The sequence below is a fragment of the Fringilla coelebs genome (assembly GCF_963513975.1).
Source record: "Fringilla coelebs genome assembly, chromosome: 2".
NCBI classification, from domain to species: domain Eukaryota; kingdom Metazoa; phylum Chordata; class Aves; order Passeriformes; family Fringillidae; genus Fringilla; species Fringilla coelebs.
In genome coordinates this window covers 33,838,801-33,861,719 of record NC_140029.1, presented here as the reverse complement: position 1 = coordinate 33,861,719, position 22,919 = coordinate 33,838,801, and the positions used below count along the sequence as shown (strand labels likewise).

Genomic DNA, 22,919 nt, shown 5'->3' with positions numbered 1-22,919 from the left:
ATCAGAGGACACAGAGGGTCTTTTAGTCAAAGATTTAAAATAGATTTATAAAAATAAATACCATTCCAGGTCTCTCTATAAACTGATGCAGGGAAAAAACATTATGAAAGATGTACTGTGGCCAACTGATGTTTGTCCATCTTTATGTACAAAGTAGAGGTAGAAACAAGTATTTTTCTCTGTCACAAAACGAGTTGCAGCAATGACTAAATAAGTAACAGACTTATTCACTGTGGCTAATGCTGCCCTGAAAAGAGGAAAGGACGATTCTATTTGCACAAGGTTTCAAAAATGCCACATCTTGTTTAAGAAAGCAGTCAAGAGATGCATCCTGAAAACCACATAAGGTTCAATTTCTCATCAAATGGCCAAGTTGAAGCCAAAGTACTTTCATATTTTTAATGAGAGGGAAACACTGATCAGGACTGATCATTAACAGTCCTCTAAATTCCTCCTTCCTCTTCTGTTCTGTGGAAATAAACAAGATTTAAACAACTAAGACTAGATCATCACTATTCTACTGTTCCTCATAGAAAACATGTCCTTCTCAAGATGTGCTGAAGCTGAGCTGATGCAGGTGGCTTTTCTGCCACAGGAGAAAAGGTGCCAACCCACAAGGTGGATCACAAACAACATGGGGACTTGAACAGGGGGACTCAAAGTAATGGAGAACACTCTCCATCCCTGGAGGATAAGGAACTATCCACAGCTGACCTTCCAAAGCTGCCAAGGTGTGAGGAAATGAGTCTGCCTCCAAAGCAGGTCTCTTGTCTGCACTCCTGTACCAGCAAGAACGGAAATGCCTACAAGCCATGGAAGTAGGAAGGTGTTTCACTAAATGTTTACTCATATGGTAAGAGCTACAAGATGCTGCAGCTGCTGCAATTGAATCCCATGCTGTGAAGAACTAAAATCTCTGCTGAGAAACAGGAAAAGAGGTTCCAACTGAAAGTACAACTATAAAACTGAACAAAACAAACAAAACCACCCTTACAGCAGCATCACTTTAAAGACTCCATGATGCAATGCAAAACCTGCAGCTGATATGTTTTGTACATGCAACTCCACCTGGTCAGGGAGGTTTTCACAGACCTGTAAGGAAGCTGCCTTCTCTGCAGGCTCTTACCTTGCCCAGCTGCAGGACATGGGGCAAACTGCAGCTGTACCAGTTACCAGGGGCTCTGCAAAGGACAGAAGGCACAATCAAGCCTGCACTTGACTGGGGCAGAATAAAACCATCCCAGACTCCAGCCATCCACCTCCCCAGCTCTGCAACACCAAAAGTGACTGGTTGTTCACAGAGAAGCCGTGATATGGTAGCAGATCACAGATCACGCACATGCAGCTACTCCCTCAGCTATCCCTGCCAGTGAGGCAGAGTGCCCATCCCAACACTATGGTTTCTAGTTAATACATACACAGCCACACCACAGCACCTGTGAGACACTTCTAGGTCTGAAGATGAAACCACACACCTTAATTGAATGTCTTTAAAAATACAGGACTTGGACATTCCCAAATCACCTGTAGCAAACTACTGTAGGAGGAGAACAACACATTGATGCAAGAGAGGCATCCTTCTGGGAAGGCCCAAGAGCAGCAGCAACAAGTACCAACACAAACCTGTCTGGTTTCATTTGCTACACCCACCCAGTGACACAGAGAAAGCTTTATGGATGAGCAACATTAGTGGATCGCTCAGGCTAAATGCAAGGCAGTATCTTCTAGCTCCCTCAATACTGTTGAAAAAGTATTTGCAAACTGTGAACCCCCACCTACAGCTCTAAGGAAAGTTTGACATGGCTTTAGGGCAGGAGATGAAACAGATTATCTGTGAAAGGAGGATACAGATGAGGGGAGATCTGTTCTAAGAGGAAAAGAGAAGCAACAGAATGAAGAGACTACTCACAGCTTCTCATGGCCCAGAAGACAAGGAAAACAAAGTTACAGAAGAAGCTTCAAGGGAAAATAATTAAATGAAGAAAAAAAAAGTCATTATGTACAAAGGAACTTTGAGAAATCCCATGCTATAGCATATTGCAGAGGTTGAAAAGCAAACAGATTGAATTAGGCAAAATGGAGAACAAGGGCTATTAAACACAATGTCATGTCAATCTGCTGGAAATCCCAAAATCAAAATTTTACAAGAAACAGTCTCTTTAGAACTTTATAATGCTTTCTTTTCCCCCGAGGTGTCCTCTGCTGACCATTATCAGAGACAACAACTGGCCTAATTGAGTAAGGTAAATCATCTGAAACTACACATAACTCATAAGCCATTAAATCCTCTTGTGCTATGGATTTCATTGTTTTTTAATTCGTCACTTCCTAATCTGACCTCTGTGGACTACAGATCAGAGGGGTGTCTATAAGGCTGTGATAAATACTGAAATGAGTATGTTTATCAGATAAGATTTTGATTATGATGAGCACAATCAGCAGAGATTCTGACACTTCACATACTGTTGCCCTTAAAATTTGTTGTTTGCTGTTCACAGAACTACTCTGGTCAAAATTATTAAGTAAAAGATTAGATCATTCCCAATGTGCTGGAGTTGTTGATTTTTAATTTTTCTTTTTTAAGGAGAAATCAAATAAACAGTTGTACAAATACAGCCTACATCCACCTTAGGGCCCTATCCACTTGGGATTTTCTTTTGGGTTCTCTTCTATTCTGCAGAGATTCAATCCCTCTTGTAACTAGACCTCCATGCCTCAAGTTTAAGAATCCACTATGCTCTAATTTTCTTACGTTTTTCCAAATCTGGATAACTAACAGTGTTCTCATGTGATTCTTACAGGTTTATTATCTCAAACCTTTCCAAGATACACATCTGAAGTTATTCTGCCTCTCTCCTCCCTCATAAGGAAATAACCCAAAACCTCCAGCCAGCACTGTATTGCTGCACGCTTGAATTCTGCAAGCTAAATGCTTAAAAACCTACCTAAACTACTTGGAAAAATGTAACCATGCTTAAACTTTTGTCTGTAATGCCCAAATATGATAGTGATCCATCTCATCTGAGCCATTACTTTCATTGATGAAATCTGAGGTCATCTTTTCCAACTGCAATGGCAAAGCACAATGCATCACAGCCCTGCTAACAGTACAGAATCAGGTGGGAGGAGAGGCTGATGCTGGTTTTGTGTAGAAAAGAATTGCTAAGCCCTGACCTCTCGAAGACAAAGCGATGGGGCAAGAGTAGTCAAGGCCAAAGCTTTATTTGCAGAAAATCAATGAGTTATGCACAATAGCAGCTGCACTCAGATGTTCACAGCTCAGCTGGAGTCTGTAGATCTGGTCTCTAAATTCAGAGTATTTGACGTTGAAAACTCGGGGAAAAAAAACCAAAAACCAGTCCTGCCCTCCCCCCATTTAAAAAAAACATTAAACGGTCATAAGAGAAGCAAGCTTTGATGTACAATTCTTGAAATTGAGAGGAGTGAATCCCTTCTCTTTGCCACTCCTTATGATCTTTGGTAGCCAGCCAAATGGCTCAGCTTAGCTTTACTTTCCACATCAGTCCAAAAGTTGAATAAGTAATAAAACTTGCATGAGGAGAGGGCTTTATAATCACATTAGAGACATGCAAGGGAGACCGGTTACCTCGGTTCACCGGACAGCTTGAACAAGGCTTCATAATGAGGGACAGGTGTTAGCACCAATTAGGAACACTCAGCTCACCGCTGACATTGGCCCCTAAAGCACTGACTGCACTTTAATCCTCTAAGCCACATAAAAGAAAAGCAGAGTGGGCAGACAAAAAATAAATAAATCTAAAAATGCCTCTGCAGATGATTGAAATATTTTTGCTTACTTAAGGGAATAAAATAGAAGAGTCACAAAGCTGCAGAAAGTTCATTATGAAGTATCTTGAGTATATCAAGAATCAAAATCTTCTGCACAAGCAGAGTATTTAATTTTAGGAAGGGTATCACCATGCATTCATCACAACTATGAGAATTTATATCCAGAAAAGAATCACAGAATAAAAAGAAATAGAAACAGCACATGTAAATATTGAGGTAAGATAAAATAATTCTATCTATGCCCACCAGCATTTCAAACATTATGGGATACATAAGACAGATTTTAACTGAGATTACTAAGGAGTCCTGCAGGCTGAAACGTTACTGTTAACAGCTTCTTTTATGACTTCCTCCCCTTTAAAAGACTTTATATTCCTTTAAAATTCAGAAAGCTTTCATTTAAAAGGTGATATCTGAAAGTTGAAGGTATATAGATTCAATTTACACATTGTAAACACCAACACACACATTTATTTATTTATTTATAAGTATCAGTTCTTCCTTCACTTACATGCCAGGTCATGAGGTAGATGTTTTCGCTTCAGCTGATGACATCACAAGCTCCTAAAAAAATGAAAGGAGTGCTTTTAGGTAGTAGGAATGACATCAGGCATTTCATGTTTGAGCTACAATTTAATTTTTGGCAAGTAAGTGAAGGTTGTATTAAATTTTTATTGCAGCTTTCCCAAGTAAATGATATGCCCAGAATATAAAGCCTTAAATTCCACAATTCTCTTTTGATATAAGGAAAACTGAAATATATCAGCTATATGTGCACATACTATGATAGAAATGCAGTAAGTACTATAAAAACAAATTTATAAGAATATTCTCAAAGTTGATTTTTCCATTCTCTTAACATGAATGGGAATCAACTTTACCAATACCAACAAACTTAGAAATTTTGATTAGTATCTTCTCTATCCTGTTTTGGGAATAAAGCCACTTCAACAAACACATTCAGATAGATGCACACTTATTCAGCTGGCTTAAGGTGTTGATTTCTCCTTATACACGGATGCTTTCTTCATTCAAGAGGGTCTTCTATGAACCACACATGCTTAGAAATTCACAAGGGGGCAAACAAAATAAGCATAGAGGGAAAGCTCCATGTGGCTCCTGATTTAATTCCCCACGACATTCCTCCAGACCTCTCCTTGACAATCCCAAATAGCTTAGCTTCCCTGGCAAGGATTCTGCTTACTTGCCCTTATTAATCTAGTCCTGAGCCTTGAGCAATATTAAATATGGGAATAGAAGGAATTTTTCCCTCTACCAACTGCCCACATTCCCCTCCTGCAGGATCATGCACATGTATGTTTTGTGCTCTATTGTAATGCACATGGCAAAGGCATTAAAGCTGTCACACCCAACAGATGAGTTGCAGCACTCCTCAGAGATGTCAGCAGCCCGACTAAGGGCTGTCCTGGCAGGCAGTCTGCACCATGCCTCGGAGCAAAAAGTTAACAAAAACAGGACAGCTCTGAGCTGTAGAAGAAAGTATTAGAGAGCAAAAATGCAAGTAAAAACCAAGGAAGTGATAACTGCATAGCCTGCCAGAAGAAAAAGAATTAAAAGAGGGGATATGACAATGTTTTTCTAACTGAAATAAGGCAGTTTCTGGCCAAAGTGTCAGCACCATACTCTAACATCTGCGCTCCCCCACCCATCTGGAGTACAAGAAAAAGATACAACCACCCATCCACTAAGGAGTGGCACAGATCCCATTACTTATTACAACTATTGTTGCTCAACTTAGGCTGTGCCATCAAAAGAAAACATTTCTTTACAATATGAGGGGGGCAGAGGGGTGGGGAAGAGAAGACGAACACATAATATATTACAGCTCCTGTATGTTGACTATGCAAAATTTTGAAGTTTTGGCTCTACTAATTCTATTTGATTTCAAGTTTCACTTTTGGGCAGTTTTTGTGTTTCTGTGTTTGGTGTTTTGTTTTGGGTTTTGTTTTGGTTTTTTGTTGGGTTTTTTTGGTGGGGGGGAGCAGGCAGCAGAGGTGCTTGGCTGGTTTGGGTTTTTTTTTTTTCTTTTTTTTAATCTTCCTAAGTTTCTCTTCCCATCTTTCTGACATTCTCTGGCTATACCCCATATTAAGCAATTAACTTTGAGCAACACAAGAAGATCTGTAGATCAAAGCAGTACCAGAGCCAAGGCTGTTGAAACATGAATCACACTATGTGGGTCGGGTCCTTATCTTCAGATAAGCAGACACACTCGGCCACCACACACGTGGCTCAAAGCAATCCACAGGGTCCATGCAGGAGCCTCCCAGCTCCATCCTGAGGGACCCAGCTCAGGGGCAGCAGGAACACCTGGCACACAGGGAGTGGGGGTGACCAGAGGGGCTCACTTTAACAGCCCACTGCTGCTCTGCTGGTACTACTCTGCCTGGTACTCTGTCTCTACCCTCCAGCCGAAAAATGCCAGGAGCCTCACCCACAAAATGCACCGGAGGAGGGAGGTCAAGCGAAGAAAATAAGTAAATAATTAATAAATGGCTGGCTAAGTTTTCCAAACATGACTTTGAATGAATTTTTCTTATTACTTATTTCATTATGGGATAACTCTTTAATGTCCTGATTGAACCCATTTAATGTAAGTTTTCCATAGAAACACAAGCAAAGCCCTGGTTGTGGCAACTCAAATGGCATCATTAAAATGCAACACAGCCTACAACTTTTAAGTGTGAACAAAACCACAGCTTTTGCCTCCCAGCTGAACCACAAAACTAATATATTTTTGAACTCTTCATTAAAAACACATTTATTTGCTCAGTCAAATGCCAAGATGAACTCTGAAATACTGGAAGGTTCAACTAAAAATTGTTTTCTTTCCCTAATTCTTACTGTACAGTCATAATCTTCAGTCTCAACTTTACTTATTCACAACCATGAACAAGTATACAAAATGGGATGAAAAATACAGTTGCCCCCACAAAATACTATTTTCCCCCTCCTTGTTTTAAAAGCCGTCTCAACACATTGATTGAGAAACTCTAAAGTAAGTAACCTCAAAATAATTTTAAGGGGGGGGTCTTCCTCAACAGATCATAAAAAATAAAAGAATACCAACCTCTCTGCAAGCAGAAAGTTCAGGAGCAAGGTAAAGAATGCACAGAAGACGCTCACCCTTCCTCCCACACAGACTGACAAGAGACTTAACTCCTACTCTCCAGATGCATTTGAAAAAGTAACAGGCCAGCAACAGAAACTGTGGCATGAAGAAACAGAAAAAAAATTATAGGAGCTAAAGGACAGTGTAGACACAGAAAACAAACTTAGAAATGCACAGTAGCTTTTCATAAATACTGCCTGGAAACTAAGCGTCACCAGGGAAAAAAGCATCAGCAAGATTTATTTCTTAAAATACAACTTATAACAACAGAAGGCCACTTGGAACACAGATCTATTTTTGTAGTTATCACTACTGCTATACTATCGCTCGCTCTGTAATTTACCACAGTGCTTACCAACAGCCAAGCCACCAAAACAAGAATTGGACTGGTTGAAAATAGAACTTCGTGCTTTTCTCATCAACCATCCCACATGCTGCACTGCCATTTGCAAAAACAGAGATGGTCACAGAATAAAGATCTGCCAGGGTCCTGAAAAAGGACAGCCAGGTAGGACTGAGAACTCACACTCTGCATTACAGAGGCTCCTGAGCCTCTCCAGGGGAGCTCCTTCCACTCTGTGTGACCTTTACTGGCAGCAAGTTTGTCCCAGCAGTTATGCACACCTTTCCCATGCTGCTCAAGCCTTTACCAGGTCTCTCCTAGCACTGGACCCTGATGATCTCACCTCTTTCTTCCTGACACAGTTTGAACACCAACTTTACTCTCTTGTCAGGAGGTCCTTGTCTTTTCTCCAGTTCTCTCACCCTCTGTTTATAGGACATGTCTTCTACATTTCTGATTCTTGTAGTAGCTGCTGTCCACCACCCTTTCCAGGGCTGGCACACAAAACCAGTATCAAGTTGTGATATCCTCAACAAAGTTTCCCATCTGAATCCTTCCCTATACAAAAAATGCTATTCTCTTTTTACAGAAAAATATCTTTTACTGTCACATGAGTTGCAGATAATAATCCTACATATAAACTCCAGTGCATTTGCTTTTGCAACAGCATGACTGTTGTCTCAAGTCCTGGCTGTGAGCAATTATTGCTACTGGGGCCCACTGCTCCCAGCCTGCAGGCATGCAGCCAAACCTTTATGTCACAGAGCTGCCCCTCCATGCCCTGCTCAGCCCCATCCAACCCCTCCTTCCAGACTCCATCTCCAATCAAAGTAATTCTGAGTTCAAAGCATCTTCTCAAGTAGACAAGAAGCTCCACCCAGCTTGATTCAGGTATTGAATGAACAGAGGCCTCATTCCTTCACCCACATCATTAATTGCAAATATTAATTCACCTGTCTTGTTTGAAACTAATTAGCAATTATCCTCTCAGTTTCTCTCAGCAGCTACAAACATTCCTGTGAGCATTTCAGCTAATCCATGCTTCCTCAGCTGGCTAGCTGATAATATGGATTGCCTGATAACTTGCATCATCTCCTGTGCAATTCCTACCTCACAAATTATTTTCAAAACTGAATTAGAAAGCTGGTCTTGTGATGCTTCAGATCTCCTCCATAAATAATCCCAGGGATGTAACACTGCTTAGGTGGGAAAGGTATTAGAAAATTTTATAATTTCCTGGTTTTTTTACAGAGTGTTACAGATATCTAGCACATACAAACAGCTCCCCATCGATTACAAGTAAACATCACACAGACCTCTTACAAAAGGCAGATCAAAAAATTAATACTACCAAGACAGCAAAAGAAATAAAGCCAAGAGTCTTTGAGATTATAAATACAGTATTTAAGGTAATGGTACTGTTTCCCTTATAGTTCTGAAAAAATCGTAACAGAACAAGTATCCAAATACCAAAACAGTACCCATCATACATAACTGAAGAGCTATTTCCAGGCAATACTTACCCTGCAGTGATTAGAGGTAGCAACGAAAAAGTCAGTAAGCTTTAAGAAAAGTCTCGTAAAATCTCTACAAAGTCTTTGAAGCAAACAGTGCTGGATTTCTGCTTGTAATAAACTGACTTGTTGTTTATTCTTCCTCTTCTTCACAAGCTTCTAAACACTCCTGACTACAGTGAGTACTCTGCAGCTTCTCAATTTTTATCCCTCTTCCACACTGGCTTAGCCAACAAAGCAATTCCGTATAAATTCACAATTTCATGGTAAAAATCTAAAGACAGTCCATCTCACCTTAAGGTAGATCAGAGACACTGAAAGCATTTAGTAAAGCCTGCAACTCTTTAGCACCTTCACTTCTTTCCACTGTCACAAAACTATTTTGTGACACCTTTATGCAGCAACAAGCCTATTCTTAATAACAGCCAGTGATTTAGTAATTCCCAGCAACCAATTAAAACTTGCTGGGAAAAAAATTTCCCACAGCGGCTTACCCCACCTTCAGACAAACAATGCAGCAGGATGTCTAGAAGGATAGGTTTCATAAGGCAACTACCAAGCAACATCAAGACATTTTATGAAATGCTATGAAGTCCTGGGCCCCAGGCACTCAGATGGTGACCCAACACAGCAGTTATTTAGCTTGTGTGTAGTGCCAACCATTCTGCAAAACACTCAAAACATCTTATCGATTACTTGAAAATTATTGTTACATAACTTAAGTAACACACACATGCAAAAAAACTGAGTCAGGCTGAAAGAAACTGCCCTTACAGGGAAAAGCTACTAACACCAACATAATCAAACACCTACTTTAAGATGCAAAGTTGTTTACATTCTTCATATACAGATAGGAGATTACAATTAGTCAAACAAAAGCCTGTGTTGTAAGAGATGAAATGTAATGGGATAAATTTAAGACAAAACTCAAAAGGTTTAGGCTTAGCATTAAGGAAACATCCCGAGAGTGAGAACTGCTGACCCACGTCCCCAAGGGGAGGACTGGAGGCTGCGACTCTTGACGTTTAAACAAAGATTGGACAAGAGTCCTGGTTGCTGTGCTGCCAACACAACATACTCCACAGAGCTCAGCTCTTCTCAATGCCGCCGGAGGGCAAGACAACAATACATGGCACTTGAGTATAAAGAGCACTGCACAAAGTGGTTTGTTGGGACTGCCTGCACTGAGGGCTGCACCTCACCATGTAGACATGTGGAGCAGCAAGTACCGTGCATCAGATATCCACAGAACTCATGCATATTGCTGCATGCTGGCGAGAGCAAAGCAATCCCAGGTAGCTATTCCACCATTCCATCTCTCTTCCCTACATCAGAGACTGAAGGATATACCTATCTATCCATAGGTATCCCTGATAGATGCTAAAAAGTACAGCCGCATGCAAGGACATTGGTGCACAGCAGCTCAGATCCCTGCTCCTCTTTAGTGGGATGAAATGTTAAGTGGGAATGAAATGTGTTACTTCAGCCTGGTGAAGATGCAGGATGCATCTCTCTGAAGAGTGGGTATTCCCTGCAGCAGGATGCACCACAACACAGAGTAATGTAGCAGAAAGAGAATACAAATGCATGAGGCAGAAGGCTACAGAACAAGATCTAAACTGAGATAAAAACAGGAAACTGGCAGGGGGCTTCCCGATCCACAAAGCCTGGAATGGGGTACAGGCAGAAACAACCAAAGTATTTTGGCACTACCTGCTACCAGAAACTTGAAAACAGGCCTATGAGCCACAGAACAGCAAAAACAAGCTATTTATGAGGATCTGGAGCAAAACAAAATGGATGCAGCTCTTGAGGAAGGAGATCATTACATGTCCTGCTGTTAGCCACAGGCACATGCTGGCCAGTTGGATTTTAAGTATCAACCCATCTCATTCGACTTCTACTGCCTGTACTAAACAGATGTGCTCGTGTGCATGGCCTGTAGCTGAGTAAAGGCAATATTGTTCCATGCTATTTTCTGAAGGGTGGTTCAAACAAACACTTCAGAAGCAATAATCTAGATGACCTAGAAGCATCTTTTTCCATAGCCAAATTATATTATTTAATGCAACTATATTTGTACACAGACCTTTAGTGGATATCTTAAAATAAAAAATAAAACTATTTAAGTATGAGAACTTCTAAAGTATGGTAAGATAACAGATGTTATGTTTCTGATGCCACAGCTATGCCACTTCCATATTCTCCACAGCAAGTTCCATGACCTCACCACACACACAAAAAGAGTTACAAATGCTAAAAGCAGTATGAGGATCCTCCACACAATGACAATATAAAATATGAAGGGACATATTTAAATTTTGGACTAAAGTAATACCAAACTGTGCACTTCAAGGTGCAAGCTAGAGCTAGAGTTCTGGAACAAGAAACAGCAAACTCCACAAGGTTTTAACTCCATACCCAGCAAATGGAAAGGTCTTTACAGTGAGATTCAAAGTGCCCAGCATGTTCAAAACAGCCAGCTCATACACCAAATAGGGAATGATGCCAGAACTCTCTCTTCTCAGAGATTCAACTACTGATTTGCAGTCCTGTAAAGGATACCTTCAGGAATCAGACACATGCTGGGACCCTTCTTCCTCCTCTCCTCATATGCACTCTTCAGGCGTCAAATTCGGCACCACATAAGGTGTCAGCAGTTGCCATACCTTCAAAGGCTGTCCTTAGTTTTCACCCCATCTTCCCAGTCCTCCTCTTCAGTCCACCAAGAGTCTGCCCCAGCACTTTCTGCCTTTTCCATTGCACAACTCTGCTGCTGTCTACTTAAGCATCTGTGGTCATTCACATCACTTGACCAGAAGACCACTCTGTGCAAGCATTTCTTATCTATATTGTGCTATTTTGCTTCAGCCATTTACTTGCAGGATGACCAACCCCCAGTTGCTGGGGAGTGTCAGGAGGAGCTCATGGCTATACAACCACCCGCTTTTACACAACAAATGAGCCTGCTGAGCCCTCTGTTCCTATCATAGTCAATGCAAATAGAAAAAAAGGAAACTACAAGCAAAAAGATTGAGAATAATTTATGCCTGCATAACAGGAGGAAAGTTATCTCACAACTGGATGACAGCAAGAAAATATTCTGTCTCCTTTTCTGGATATATTAAATTGTGATGCTCACCAGTGTACAACACAGGGCTTCAGAAAGGCTACACAGCACATTCTTACGAGTTTCTTCAAATGCTCCAGCTATGTGCAATTTGAGTAAAGAGCAGTGTAAATACTGAATATTCCTGGCACTGAAGGGGGTCTCAGTGGCCACAGAAAAATAACCCTCATAAATAGCTCATCTCACATAAAACCATTTAGTCAGTATTTAACTGAATGTCAGCTCCCAGAGGAAAAAAAAAAGGGGAGGCAGGAAAAAGGTAACAGTGTTAACTTCACTTGATTATCACAGTGATTTTAAGTACTGTTGACATGCTTTATCAAACCTGGCACATCAGTATTTGTGATTTTTCATAAGGAAAGCCTCTCTGCTCTTTCATGGTCAGACATCACACCAGCAGTTAAAACTGTCACCTTCCCCTGCAAAGAAACTGCATAAATAAATAAAGCACCCAAGCTTTGCCCTTAGATTGCAAAGCACAAGACTTGGAGCACAATCAAATGACGATTAATGAAGCAGCAGACACTAAAACACAGTAAACAAGACTTCATCACCTTCATCCTCTGTGGCTGCAAATCCCATAGCAGCAACCAAATACGCCTTCTTCATTGAAGATGATCTTAAATGGTTGGAAAGGGTTGTGTTGGTTTTTTTTTTTACTGCTATGAAGGAGAAACTTGTGTCAATCCTTTTCCAAAGTAATTCCTACTCTGTTAGACAAAACACATAACAAACTCTGAGAAACAAGTAGGGAAACTTTGGTCTTGGTGGAGTCAATGGGAATTAAAGCCAACGCCAAAACAAAGCCAGAAATTTGCAAAACATTTATTTGACAAATTTGTGATCAGAATTCCTAAATTACAAAACTGAGTTTATTTCTTCTTAAAATCTTCTGATGCAAATATATTGGGGAAGGGTAGGGAATTACAAGACCATGTTGTAAAGCAAGAAAACTATTCTTTTTAAAAGCACCCACTGTCAGAAAAACTTACGGTCAAAAGGAAAAACCTTTAACAGAATTGTCTAAAATATTTAGATCTTACTGTTTTCTTGTAGTTTATTAATGTAAGACTTCCACTAAACAAAGCTGTTGCCTTTATAGAGGCAAAACTTCTGATATTGTTTAGTGAGGGATAAAACTAGACTTAGATAGTCTTCCAGCCATGCCATTATGAATGGGCTTCCACCAATTACAAGAAGGACAGCAGGTAACACTGCCCTTCACAATACACTGGCATTAAAAAAATAAATAAAAGAGAAAACTTGCCTTAATAAGTTTGCTCCCTTAAAAGTTTTCCATTACTTCTGCTTACCTGAAGCACAAAAACGTCAATAATCCTGCCAGACCTGGAAAGCTCAAAAGCAGAAGTAAACAAAGGAGCTGAGATTTGTCTCCTTTGAGAATTGCCATCATGCAGTTAAATCCACAATTCTGACTGATTAAATCCCTGTGCACCTATAAGAGACCACAAACAGGCAGAGGTGACATAGAGTACCCTAATGTGACATTAAATCCTCTAAAAGATAGATCTTAAGACACTTTGTTAAGGCCAAAAGAATCTGGTACAGGAGTGAAGGTGGCTCAACTTGTACAGCCCTTGTGCAAAGGCTGACACTAATGCCACTTCAGAATTAGCTGTACATGACCAGCCCAATCATTATACCAGAGTTACACCAGAGTTACACCTTCAAACTATTACGAAAGCTGACTTCTTTGATAGAATGAGCTTAGGATAGATTCCCTGAAATTATTTAAAGGAGGAAAGAAAAAAAGCATTTCAACAGAAAAATTATCTTAGCAAATGGTTAAAAAAGGGTTTGATACAAGTAACCAGGATACATTAAAATGTTTAAAAAGTTACTCCACTAAACCCATTCTTTGCTGCTGTCTCACTTTTGCTAGCAGTTCCTCCCTATATAAAAGCAAGTTTGTTTTAAAACACTTTCATTATCTGTACCAAAGTAAATACAATAGCTGATGTGTGTTTAAGTCCAACATACAGATTTAACTTCCTTAACCAAGTGAAATTTACCTATGTACACGTATAATACATAAGGGATTTTGTTAAACACTAGCTAAAGTCATCACACCAATATCAGCATTCACCAGGAAAAAACTTTTATATCACAAACACTTCTTTTTAATGAATTTTTAGAAATATAACTTGAATTTGCAGTGCACGATGCTTCTGTACATACACATATGTAAACCCCCATAAATGTACCAGCCACAAAAAAATAAAACCTTACAAAAAAACCACTGATGAAGGAAAAGGCCCCCTTTATCAGACTGAGCAAACTTACACAAAAAAAAAAAAAACCAAACCAACAAGTCTGCCAAAATACTTTCAGGTTAACTGCAAATAATCTGGAAATCCATACTGTCTGTAGTCTGGTACAGGAGACAAATTTAATTTTACCTAGATGATTTACAGGGTCCCAAGAAGACTGCAAGACTCACTGGAAACACTGTTTTCTCCAATAATAAGGAAAAAGTTGGACAGTTAAGTCAAAAAGAAGAGGGAAGGGCGAAAGGGAGACTACAAAGGCATCAAAGACATGGATGGCTGAGAGAGATAAGTGAGAACTACAAATCACATTCAAGTTTTCATCTGTAATTGAAGCTTTACTTTTTCCCTTGAGTTTCTTCAGACTTTTTTTTTCCAATTCTTACCCCATTCATACTTCAAAAATGGACTGATTCAAATGTAGAAGTCAAGCACACAGAAGTGAGCACAGAAAAAAAAGTAGTTCAATAATCTTAGAGAATGAAATGGCACCTGCAAAAGCTACTAGATTTCAGTAACCTAAATTAATGCACATCCCTGTTTGCTGTTACATATAGAGGCTTCTGCAAGTCTAGAACAAGTACATAGAAGATGCCAAACAAAGGATCTAAAACAGCACTTAAGCCAGTTTAATCCACATAATGGGAGTCACAGGGCTCTGACTGATACTGAGCTGATTGGCAGGAGTGTAAGCTTTCTAATAACTTATGTCCCACCTTCTGAAGTCTTACGTCATTTACAGAAGAAAAATGAAAACATCATGCATCAGATCCACATGTATTCAGTTTTAAGCAACAGAGGAAAGACTACTAAGAAAACTAAGTACTGAAAAGTTTAACATCCTCCTTCTTGGAGCTCAGAGCAGAGTTCCATTTTCTACAGTATTAAACCACAGATATTCTGTCTCTGTATAGGTGTATACAATCAAATAAAGCAAGTCAGATCTCCATCAAAACTTTAGAAACACACAAGAATGTAACCTGCCAGTCACTGGCAAAATCTCATTCAGTGGCCATTTTAAGTAAACTCTTTGTACACTAGCTAGCTATGTAAGTATTCAAATCAAAAATATGCTTATTACTAACTTGAGCAAACTTAGGCATCTGAAAAATACCTGAATAAAGAACAGCTTTCACAATTTTCATAAAATATCACTGGAAATTATGGAATTAATCATTAAAAAGTACAAAACTACAAGAATCAAAATGAAACCCCCTGAATTTATGGATGCCAGTTGCAAAGGGCATACAAACACATTTTGCATCATTTCTATTTATATAAAGATATGGAATTATTTCCTCCGACGGGTTTTTTCATCTTTTTCTTCTTTGGTCCAAAAAAGTGAAGAAACACTAACTAAACAAAGTGAAGAAAATTAGTATCTGTTATACAGATATAATATTTTGAAAAAATATCTTCCATACAAGAATCAGTACCATAAGAAATGAATTTTACTTCCTAGGTATGCCAACAGCCATTACAATACTGTTGTTCATAAGATCAACTTTTTGGTTCCTCCCTCGCTCTTAGCACATTCTGTTGCAGAGCTGCAAGCTCAAATTTGTCAAGCAAAACGCATCACTTAGTTCTTAAGATCGCTCATTTCATGCTACAATGGAAATGATTACATTGTTAACATAAGGAAGACTGCAACTTCATTATCAGGTTAAAGTATCTCCCTTTCAGTTACTTAAATGACAGGCAATTTGATTTTTGTAAAAGAACACAACTGCTCTTGAATTAGGCCCAAGCAGAAGAGTTGCTGGAACTCCCCCCAAACAAGGTTAAAGATGTCAAAGTATAGCAGCAACGCTGACAAGCAGTACCCCTTCCTTTTCCAGTGCTCTGGTCAGCAGTTCTTGAAAAAGAAAAAAGCTACCATAAAAATCTGTTATGTGCTTGAAATCAGCATTTTTATCCTCCCTCCTATCAAACAACATCTAACAAATTTACATTGCACTGCAGAGTAATCGCTCATTATCACTATTTCAGTCACTATTTTCCTGCTGGGAGAAGAGTCTATTAGCATGAAAGCAGGAAGAAGAGCACCACTTTATTACTGCTCTTTCTACCCAAGTATTAATAAAAGTGAGAGCGGTATTAGTTCTACCTCTCTGCTGAGGCTCCTCCTGGCCAGATAATTGCTGAGCCGAACATTTTCCTGTGTGTCCCTAATGCACTCACACACTGAGTATTTCTGCTCCACAAGGTCCTCAGTTGGCTTATTTTTTCATTAAAGCCACAACCTGTACAGGACACGGACACTATTTCCTATGATGAGTCCTCTACAGCCACTTTCATATCAAAGCTTGCAAATTAACACTGAAAAAATATTAAATAATTACAAGCAGTTAAAAGCAGAACAAATAAAGAGAATTAAACACACAGAGTCCTACTAGGGACATTAGTTTCCTCCCTTGACAGGGTAGACATTTCTCCTATACACTTTTGTATCCAGCGGTTCAAGATGTCAGATTTTCTGACATGTCAGCAGATAGAAAATACTACCTTTTTATTCTGCTATACTTGATATGGAGGGGAAGATTTAAATATTTGCACACTAAAAGTAGTAATTTTCTCAATACCACCACAGTCTATAGAGGAATCATTTTTTAAAAACTGTCTGGTCTGTTAAACCAAGACTTACATTTTTAAGTATGAATGAAAGCTCATTTAGTTATGGCTTTCAAGGGCTTGTGAACAGCCATGTTACTACAGCTCTTGTCTAGAACTTGTAGTAATTCCATCATTTATCTATAGATATAAAGAATTTCAGTCATTCAATATTATGTAATAAACTATACAGCACAATTAAAAGACAACACCCAGGCAGAACTTCTCCTATGCAGTTCTCCTCTCATTATTTTGTCATTAACCCAACAGCATATTCCAAAACAAGAACTACCTGAAAATAAAAAACAGCTTGGAAAACTCTTCATAACATAGTCAAGCAAAATTACCTACTTACAATAAATGTTCATGGTCAGTTGTTTCACTTTGCAGCTCCTGGTGTGTGGAGTATCACCCTTCCCTTTGGAGGATCTCAAGCATCTCACCCTCTACTCACCCACTGCACTACGCTAACTTTTGGAAGCTGTTGGACTTGCTGTGCACCAAACCACTTGTGCAAGCATGAAACTGCTCCTTAAGACATGAGCAAGAGCCTGAGCCTTTCACCAGCAAAGGCTATCAACAGTCAGGAGCTTTAAGCAGGTAAGATAAACCCTCAGAAAATATTCAAAAATAACTTTTTAGAGCAAGGTAGGAAAAAAGGAAAAAAGGAAAGAAAGGGGGCTGGGGAAAGCCCAGAACAGTAGATTAGTAAAAAAACACATAATTCCCCCAAGACTGTGTGACAAGCATATTCAGTTTAGCAACCAGTCAGGCATGTGGCATAAACCTGTTTTTTAACATCTCCTAGAGCTCTAATTAAAACACAAAGAGACATTAACTACACGATTTGTTATGTTCACCATTCAATTCAATAATCAGGAAGCACAGCTCTTTAATCTAATGTTGTAACAGGTGTACTTTGAAGAAGAAAAGCACTCCAAAGTTTTCAAACAAAGTTTAACAAGCTAAGGCAAGCATCCCAGTATTTAATCCAGGAGAAAGTTATAACAAATAGCATCAGCAGTCACGAGCTTATCCTCCCACCTTCTCCTGCTTCTCTGAAGAGGGCGACTAAGCAAGTGCCAGTGGAGCCTCCGCAGTCATGCTCACAGCTCGGGGTCTCTTCCATTCCTTTAAATCCAAGTAAAGCCTGCATTATTGCTCTACAAATGCAGGAGCTTTCCTCAGGTCCAAGATCACGCATCCCAGACTGCTCTAATCCCTAAATTCCTGGTCTCCTACACACTGAAATAAGATATTAAATGTTGGAAAAGTTCAGATGTCATCTAGAAAAGGGTAACTTGGAAGCAAATGAATAAGAAAGAGTGAACAGCCCAGAGAAACAGGGAGGTGCTTGGTAATTACATTGGCATCTTTTCACAGAAAGCAACACTCGTTTGTCACATTACATTTCTGAAACTTATTTATCAGATACTTCAACTTATTTTGACTACAAGGAGGTATCCATAAAAATAGTACCTATAGACAAAATTTTTAGGGGTTCTGAACATGACATGCAGCTGTAGCTGGAAAATAGCATAAAGAAAAGTACTTTTAAAGTGACAGGTGTAATTGATCATTTAACATGAATACATATAAAAAGAAATCAATTCTCAAATCAAAACACTATCCTTTTTATTAGCAGCATTAGATTAAAATAAGCTATGTGCTAAAATGCATTTCATACAGTTATCTCACTTTTCAAAGGTGCCATCGAGCCCTCCAGATCTCCAGCATCTCCCACTCCCACCTGACCCAGCCTCCACCAGCATAAAACCTGCCAGGGCCTTGACATAACATTTTGTACATCAGCTCTTCAAGATGCAAATAGCATCTGTTGGCTTCCATTACATAAATACCCCCGATAAGAGCTATTATTAACTTGTTAGTTTCCATTTTAAGTAAAGTATGCAAAAATTGTATTTATGTCTCCAATTACATGAAGCCTTGAGCATTACAGGCACTTCAAATCTTCAGAAAAGAGAAACACCACACAATGTCAGAGGTTCCCCTCTCTGTGGAATTCAAAAGCCCCTGAGCCCCCTTAGCTATACCCCCACAAAAACTGTGGGAGTGGAGAGATTAAGCAACACGCATAAACAGCAAGTTTTGGCTCAGTCCATTTCTGTCCATAATGAAAGAAGTCACCAACTAAAACACAACACTACCACTGATCTAGACAAAACAGTAAATGTTTGGTTATAAATGCACTGAAAGAATTATACCTATACTTAACCGAATATTAACTTTTACATTTTGGTTTAATATAACATTCTTTGCTATTAAATTGCCTGGTATTTTCTGAAGAATACCTGAAGTAGTCATAACACTACACCATCAGACCCATTCAAGTAATAGCCCCCCAAAGCAAATACCAACTTCTGAAGCAGACTTCTAGAGACTAAAGGAGGAAGACAAACCACAGAAACAGTTGTTTACATGACATTTCCATCCATGGATGATAAAAGATGCACAACAGAAATGGGTGCACATTCCTTCTCCAGATGCATCCCATGTCTTGCCAAGCTAACCAAAAATATGCAGGCACCATGCCCCGCTTCTCACCCACTGGGGTGTGACAGTCAGAAATTAATTACAAAGATTGAAATAAGCTACCTAAATAGACCACAAGGAATACTGCAGGAGTGTTTCAAACTCAAGTCAGCTTGTACAGGGTTTAGCTTCACTTCTCCCTATCAGGTCTACCAAATCCAGCCATTTTGACTATGGTCTTGGACACCTGCCAACACACTAGCAAGGAGCTGAGGTCACCAGTCAAGACATCTCCCAGCAAGCTCTTGGGGAAAATGCTCTACAGCATTCAGCATATGGTAGCTACTACAGTGACCATGAAGATGTGTCTCTGCCTGTGCGTATATACATATAAAACTGTACAGGTAAAAATAATACTCAATTGTAGATAAGAAGGTGTCACATAAATTATTCTCCACAAGCAAATTATCCAGGTCTATGAAAAGTAAATGTATATTTTAAAAATCAAAATAAAAAGCCCACAACAATCCCCGGTATCCCAATAAATCCCAAACACAAACTTCCTGATTTTCTGCCGCTGAGAGGAAGTGCACAGAACCACAGAGAAGAAAACAGCTGGGTTTATTCTAACACTACACTGAGATCTATCTATCCCAGGCTCTTACATTCACAGCGGATTTTCATGGTTTTAATGAGATCCCAAATGAACATGCATCCTTGCCAATAAATGCCACTGCATATGTTCCTACATCAGTTCTCTAGCTAACCTTTGTGGGTATCTGCCACATGTACGTAACACAAATATAATAAAAAAAAGACCTACAGTCAGACCCAAATCAGAGGAATTTTTGCCACAGGGGGAGGGAGGCTTGTTCTGTAAGAGGAACCTAGAAAGAGGAAACATCAAAGGAGGGACAGGTAGCAGAAACAGTTCTGCTATTTTGATTACTTTTACTGCATCTAAAGTCCAAGTTATGCAAATAAAGCTTTTGAGTTCTCCTCCTCTCTGCAATAAAAACAGGGCATGTCATGTCTAGTCTGAAAAGAGGTCAGATTTTCAGTTAAAAAAGAAAAACAAAACAACACAAACTTTAGATCCTAAAAGTACTAATTTGCTTTTACTTTGAAAAGGTCCATTCTTAACCAAAGAGACTTCAAATTGCATTTTCTCCCATTGGTAAATACAGGTAAAGACTTTTCCGATGTCTCCTTAAGGAATTCTGTGGCAAGCTGGAAAGTTATGCAAACGTGCCTTCATGCAGGTCGACCTTTCCAGCCCAAGGCTCTCACACTTTCAAGCCAGCTCTCTAACCATCACTAAGATGCGGTCTCACTGCGTAGACAGTGAGATGAGCAGGTGAGCTCGAGATGCTCTACAGAACAGCCCATAAGAAGCACCAACCTGATGTAAAAAGTCGGCTGCTGATTAAGCATCTTGCAAGCACCAGGACAAAACACATTTCTCTTAATCTTTCAGTTTTAGGGCAAAGGCTCTTTTATATTAACAGAGAAGCACAACAGCTTTCAATTATCTAGTGTGTAGTAACTGAAGGTTTTATAATCATACTTGGATGTTGTCTCCAGGATCGATCCCTTTTCTCCTGAACATAAAAAAACTATTGGACTTTGAAGCACTGCACAAATTTAGTGATATTTTAATAAAAATACATAGCTGTTCATTATAACAATTGCAAACAATAGCTGAACTCCTCAAGTAACTACAAGTGCTTTATATAAAATAACTCTAGTTAAAAGACAGAAAAAAGTGGCATTTATTTGCCTGGTAAGATGCATTTTAGGGTGCCCCGTTCCAAATTCTCCCATTAATTATCCCATTATTATTTGCAAGTATAAATACTTTTACTACATCCCAAGCCGCTAACCATACCGGTCGCGGCACATCCGTAGAACGAAGCCATGCCTTTGCAGAAAGATGAACAGCATTAAAGCAAACACCATTGAAGGGAGGAAGGTTTGATGATCTGGAGAAGTGAAGTCGGGACCTTCCCGCTCCTCTGCCTGCAGGCACAGGGGGCACTGGGGGGCCATCCGCCCTCGCCGCTCAGGAAAAAACTTACCTTGGCGGCGCGGCCGGGCAGGCGGGGGGGCTGCGCTAGCGCTTCATTGTCAAACTCAGTTCTAGCAAGTTCCTCGACATACCGGCGGAGCGGTGCTCGGCGGCGGACAAGCGCCCGGCTGTCTGTCTGTCTGTCTGCCCGCCCGCCAGCCACGCCCAGCCGCGCTCCGCAGGGCCCCGCCGGCTCGGGCACCGCCGGGTCGCCGCCTCTCCGGGCTGCGGCGAACAAAAGGGCGCTTGGCCGGAGGTCGTCCGGCCCTTGCCGCCCCCCGCGGGTGCAGCGCCCGCCCGCTCCGGAGCCGCCGCAACTTTTCCCTCCGGACGCGGCCGGGGCCGCAGCGCCCACACCGGACGGGCTGCCCGCCGCGCCGCCCGCCCGCCGCCCCCGGCGCGGCTCCGCGCGCTATCGTCCGCTGCCCCACGTACCCGCAGCGCCCGTCGCCTCCCCGCGCTCGCCGCCGCTTCCTCCTCCTCCTCCCTCCTGCCCGGCCTTGGCGCCAAACGCCGCCGCCGCAGGCCCGGCGCCTCCCCCGCACAGGCCCGGCGCGGCGGCCCCGGCGCCCGCCCCCCGCCCCGCCTCCATGCGGGCAGCCCGGGCCGCGCTCACCTCCCGCCGCCGGCCCGGCCCGGCGCGCCGCCGCCGCCTCCTCCTCCTCCTGCCCTGCTCGCTGCCGTGGGCAGCCGCGGCCGTCAGGGCTGGCGCTCCCGCCGCGGCGGCGGCTCCTGCTGCGGGTGCTGCTGGTGCCGTCCCGCGCCGGCGCGCATCGCCCCCGCCTGCCCGCCCGGGCCCGTGGCCGGCGGCGGCTCCCGCCCTGCGTGCCGGCTGCTCGGCGCGCCCGCAGCCCGGCCCGCTCCTCCTCCGGCGGCGGCGGAGGCCGCACAAGAGCCCTATTGTATTATTGACACTGCTGGGCTCCAGGCCCCGCCTCTTCCCCTTCCCTCCCTGCCCGCGCCGGGCCTTCCTGCCAGCTGCGCCGGCAGAGCCGCCCCCCGCCCGGAGAGCGAGCGGGAAGCGGACGGCAGGGAAGGAAGAAGGGCAGAGTGTCTGGTGAAGGTGTGGAGCGCATGTCCTGTGAGGAGCGGCTGAGGGAGCTGGGGTTGTTCAGCCTGGAGAAGAAGAGGCTCAGGGGTGACCTTATCACTTTCTACAACCGCGAAAAGAGGCTGTAGCCAGGTGGGGGTCGACCTCTTCTCCCAGGCAACCCGCGACAGGACAAGAGGACATAGTCTAAAACTATGACGGGAGTTTTAGGTCGGACATTAGGAAGAATTTTTTCACAGAAAGGGCGATTAGATATTGGAATGGGCTGCCCAGGGAGGTAGTGCAGTCACCGTCCCTGGAGGTGTTTAGGAAAGACTGGACGTGGCACGCAGTGTCGTGGTCTAGTTGACATGACAGTGTTTGGTCATGGGTTGGACTCCATGCTCCCAGGGGTCTTTCCAACCTAATTAATTCTGTGATTCTGTGAAGGGAAGGGAAGGGGAGGTCACAGTCCAGCCCTTCCAGTGGGTGTCAGG

At 41.6% G+C, this 22,919-nt stretch overlaps 1 protein-coding gene across 2 annotated transcripts in view; it reads right to left on the bottom strand.

Annotated features, from left to right (window-relative positions):
* JADE3 (jade family PHD finger 3) overlaps nucleotides 1–22,025 on the bottom strand; it is a 64,109-nt gene extending 42,084 nt beyond the window's left edge. Inside the window, exons 1-2 of one of the 2 annotated variants that reach the window (XM_084226136.1) lie at nucleotides 21,828–21,923; nucleotides 4,322–4,374 (exon numbers count right to left, since the gene is read on the bottom strand). The gene's annotated coding sequence lies outside the window, so the exon portion shown is untranslated. Of the gene's footprint in view, nucleotides 1–4,321; nucleotides 4,375–21,827; nucleotides 21,924–22,008 lie in introns of those variants that run through there. The other variant, XM_084226137.1, reaches the window with a different exon arrangement.
* Nucleotides 22,026–22,919: the final 894 nt, after the last annotated feature.